General features: G+C 44.2%; 1 long non-coding RNA gene across 1 annotated transcript in view; it reads right to left on the bottom strand.

The window, feature by feature from the left end:
- Window positions 1–2,213: 2,213 nt before the first annotated feature.
- Window positions 2,214–4,715, bottom strand: part of LOC109525239 (uncharacterized) — a 42,055-nt gene continuing 39,553 nt past the window's right edge. Inside the window, exon 10 of the long non-coding RNA XR_002170100.1 lies at window positions 2,214–2,784. This is a non-coding gene — a long non-coding RNA (uncharacterized LOC109525239). The remainder of the gene's footprint in view (window positions 2,785–4,715) is intronic.

The raw sequence follows: 4,715 nt of genomic DNA, 5'->3' as shown, positions 1-4,715 counted from the left end.
TGGGGGTTGGGGGGGAGGGTCACGCTCTTATTGGAGCCAGCTGTTTCTTGGCTGGGATGAAGCTTGCTGCAATCAGATGGCTCCAATTCCCCAAGACAGACAAAAGAGCGTATGTTTAGAAAATGAGGGTTTCCATCATCAGCAGACCAGAACATCGGCGAATTCTTCTTCTCTTCTCTTCTCTTCTCTTAATTTGGGTTGTGGAATAAAAGCAGACAGGAACTAGAAAAGGCTCGCACGAGAGCGCAGACCATCGCCTGGGTGGATTTCACAGTTCACAGTTACCTTGAAAAAGTAATGTAGTTACTAAACTGATCTCTTGACTTGGAAAGTAACATGTTATTCATTATCTTGAAAAAATATATATAATATATATATTTGGGGAGGGGGGTGGGTGCACTGGTAGTGTTTTTGAAGCTAGATAACACTTTGTCAAGAGCACACCATGTGCAATGTACCTCATATTTTCATTAGCTGACACAAGGCCAAAATAGTGACTGCATTGACAGTTTGAAACACCAATCAACACTCTCTCTGATTCCTACATTGTCGTTTTTTTGATGTGGTTGAAACATGAGATTGCACACACATGACGTCACTCCCCAGATGGGAAAGGCAACTTGCCCCAAAGTGGGTCACCTCAAGCTTTAAACACTTTAGCTCGCCTTTTCATATTTGTTTAATAATGTACAGTTGTTTGCTGTGTCTTTGTCGGAATGGAGTCTGGACTTCTGTAAGGGGCTCGACCAAATTTGGTGAAATGTAGAGAAATTGTCTGAAATGCAGGAATCGCGATCGGCGGCATATTTTGTCATTCGGGGCGGGGGGGCCAAGACGAACCCAGCCATCGGGGGCCGTCCGCATTTGTGTACTGCAAAGATTTTGAATATTTCACGTTCAGCACCAACTCAAAAGTAGGATGTGTCAAAGTCTGCTAATATAGCACAACCGTTTGCTCAATGGATTTCATCATCGATTTCGTGTGACCCTCAGAGAACTTTACAAAAACCGACAAGAAAATGTTCCGCACTCGCAATAGAAATGGTCGGCCGGACTTCTGAAATGCATAAATATGTCTGCAGTATATTAACGGCTGATTTCAATTATCCGGCAAGCGTTTAGGGTCCAAAGAGCCACAGGACATCTCCCCACCTGTCAATAGTTACCCACAAGGAGGACGGACGGGATGGCGCTCACGCGTGACGTGCGGGAGATAAAAAAAAAAAAAAAAAAAAAAAAAAAATCAAACAAACACGCTCATATTGAATATCTGTTTAGCTTTTCTTTCCTCTCGAGTTTTTGGTTCCAGTCAATGGTTTTTCGCTCGCATTAGACCGAAGATGGCCCCCGTGGGCCGACATGAAAAGAGACGTCAAGTCAAGGACCGCCGTGATGATACGCATGAGACCACAACAACCCCCCTCTACCAGTGACAGCAGGAAACAGATGCGAAGTACATTTTGTAACCTGCTCGTCAAATGGGGAGGAGACCGAGTCTTCTGTTGGGGTTGTGCATTTAAGGTCAAGTCACATCTAAGGAATGAACACGTTTTCTTTGTATGCCGAGCAGCTGCGACTGCGTATGACAATTAAGGGCAATTGAATATTCCGATTATTTGGGACATAAAAAGAGAAAACTGACGAAGTAGCGCAAACTTTGGGGACAAACTGGTTCGTAGAAATAATGGAATGGAGAGAAATGACTCTCAAGTGCTCCAGATGTTGCATGACACTGTTATGTGCTGTTATATGCCGTTTTTTGGGGATAGTATCGGTTTCTAAATATGGTGGATTAACCCTTTCATGCACCCTGGAACCCAGGGGTGTCAAACATACGGCCCGCGGGCCGGAACCGGCCCCCAAGGAGGTTCGATTAGGCCCGCAGGATAATTTATAAGTGAAAAAAAATACATTAAAGACACGGAATGAATATTTTTCATAAAATGCACTTCATGGATTATCCACTAGGAGACACACTGTTGTCATCAGAGTAGAAGACAACATTGTTTTGATCAGAGAAGAAAACAGTAGTCTCAGTCTGTCTCTGAGACAGACCCAACACATCAGACAGTATCAATGCTCCAATGCTTCTTTTTACCAAAACAAAGGAAAGACATGATATTTTGGTTATTCATAGCAGAGTATGGTATCATGTTAATGGTCCGGCCCACTATCGAGTCTGAATGTGGCCCACAATGTGAAATGAGTTTGACACCCCTGCTGTAACCTGATAACATGATAAGCTGTCCACTGTAGTAACTGCTGCCCCTCAAAGGGTTAAATAGGATAAGTCCCGAGTGAAAGCAGAGGTACTAAACGCACGGCCCGCCATAAACTAGGGATTTGAAGGCCAAAGAAAAAAACAATCACTTTGGGACCCACCACATGAAAATACAATTTTCCAGTAGCCCTGTCAATCACATGCCCTGAAAACCAACATCACTCTTCTCCCCTGCAGATACAGTACTGACAGTATCTCTCTCTGGTCCTCCACAAGTAGAAGTTACATGGGAGGGATTCTTTGACCCCCACCGCCCCCCCCTCGCCCCCCTTTCCTGGGTCGCCGTGGGCCCACGGCGAGGGGAGGGGGCGGGCCCTCTGCGTAAAGAGGCGGGATCCAGTTGCAGGCAGCTGAATGGGCGCTCTGTTGGGTTTCCCCCTCGGACGCCGTCACAGCGGGTCAATGAGGACTTTCTCCAACGGAGGAATTTCACAGCACATGAGCGGCGCGGCGCTGGCCTTCAACGCATCGCTGTCACGGTGGCGAGAACCGACCCAAGTGTTCTGGAAAAAGAAGGTTGCCATAAATAGGCAGTCCGTGTGTTGACACCTCGTGATGTCATTTTTGAAACGCAGGGGGTGGTGGTGGGGGGGGGGGCAAGATGAATGTGACAGAAGTGGACTTGACCTCGAGCGAGGTGTTTACATACGCATTAGTCTGTCCAATAGATCAGGATTACAAATGATGTGGCCAGCCGCAAGAAAAAGATTGTCGTGGTGATTACATTCGAAGTGGGGAGAAACATTTTTAATTGTATTACTATTATGATTTTATTTTTAATTTTTTTTTCACCACAGTTAATGTAGATTTCTCCATCTATCTATGCCAGTGACGTACAGTGACAGGCAAAATAATTCAGGAGAACCCGCGCAGCCATCTTTATTTCAGTACGTATACTTTTTGTGACATTTTTGGATGGTGTTTTTTTTTTTTTGCTGTGAGATTTGACGAACGCGCTGTCGTTTTAAACAAGGTGGAAGGAAACCTTTGGAAGTATTGATGGAAAAGTACTTCCTCTCGCCCTCTCGTCTTCTTTTCTCGTTCTGCTTTATTCTCTTCTCAGCACAGTCGCGAGTTTGTTTTGCTTAGTTGCGATTCTCTTCCTGAACGAAGCCTGCACATGAGCAGTAGGAAGATGGAATTCTAATATCGTGTTCTATTAAAATTTGATTACACGAGTGGGTTTCAATCATGTATAAATTCAACGATGTCATTCCTTTTCAAGGATTTGTTTTTAAAATCTCATTTCAGCTGGACATTTAGGGGAAATTGTGGTTTTGTGGTGCAGGATGCAGAATGTGGAAAGGGGGTTTGTACAGGAAATACAGCTGCGGTCAACTCAGTCTTAACTTGTACGAATTGCTCTTCACCACTAACGTTGTTCGAAAAAAAAAAGCAAAGACAACACATGCCAAATGCAATGTGGGCTGTAATATGTACATTCGGCTCTTTGGCTCACTTTGCGGACAATTGCAGCGTATACCAAGGGGACTCACTTTTGACATCCTCATGTGTCTGAACCATCATACAAGTGGGAAAAGTAGTTTGCTTTGAACGTGGGGGAGCTAATTTATATATCCTTTTTCACTTTTCGCCTTCTTCTTTTAAACTGGTTGTGTGGGTTTTTTCCGGGTACTCCGGTTTCCTCCCACATTCCAAAAACATGAATGGTAGGTTCATTGAAGGCTCTAAATTGTAAGTGTGAGCGCGAATGGTTGTCTATGTGTGCCCCTCGATTGGCTGGCAACCGGTTCAGGGTGTCCCCCGCCTACTGACCAAAGGCAGCTGCGATAGGCTCCGGCACGCCTGCGACCTTCATGAGGATCAGCGGATCAGATAATCAATGGATGGGAGTTAGTACGTTTAAACACCATTCTTTTTCCATCCATACGTAAGATGAAGTTCTTTTAGAGCATTTCTATCATCCATTTGCCCTTGCACTGTACTTTAGTAAACTACATTTGATTCCTCTGTATTGATTTCAAATGTCTTCATTTTTGAATTTTATGAAATGCATTTTATAAATACATTTGCCATCCTTGCCTCTAACTCCTTTTCAGGGACAGCGGTTACTACAGTGGACAGCTAACATGCTATCAGGTTACAGGGTGCACGAAAGGGTTAAACATCCCTTTTATAACATCCGCAATTCATTTTCTCCCAGGACACTTAAAAATCAACCAGTTCATGCATTTGTATTTTCTCCACGGACTGACTTAAAAACGTCCTCCAATTCTGGAATGACCCAAGGTCATTACTAAAGGACATATTTCATTGAAAAGCTAATCTTGAGCTTCACTTCAACTTGATGAAGATGTGTAACCAGAGATGGTGGTCTTTTCGGGGGTTTGATGAAGTGCCACGATCCTTTAAATCCTTGTTGAGAAGCCGTGAGGACGCCGACTGTAAATCTCCACTCACACATGCAAGAAGA

The sequence above is a fragment of the Hippocampus comes genome, unplaced genomic scaffold, assembly GCF_001891065.2.
Source record: "Hippocampus comes isolate QL1 unplaced genomic scaffold, H_comes_QL1_v1.1 scaffold78, whole genome shotgun sequence".
In the NCBI taxonomy this organism is placed as follows: domain Eukaryota; kingdom Metazoa; phylum Chordata; class Actinopteri; order Syngnathiformes; family Syngnathidae; genus Hippocampus; species Hippocampus comes.
The sequence above is the reverse complement of the archived record's forward strand: the minus strand, read 5'-3'. Positions and strand labels throughout refer to the sequence as shown.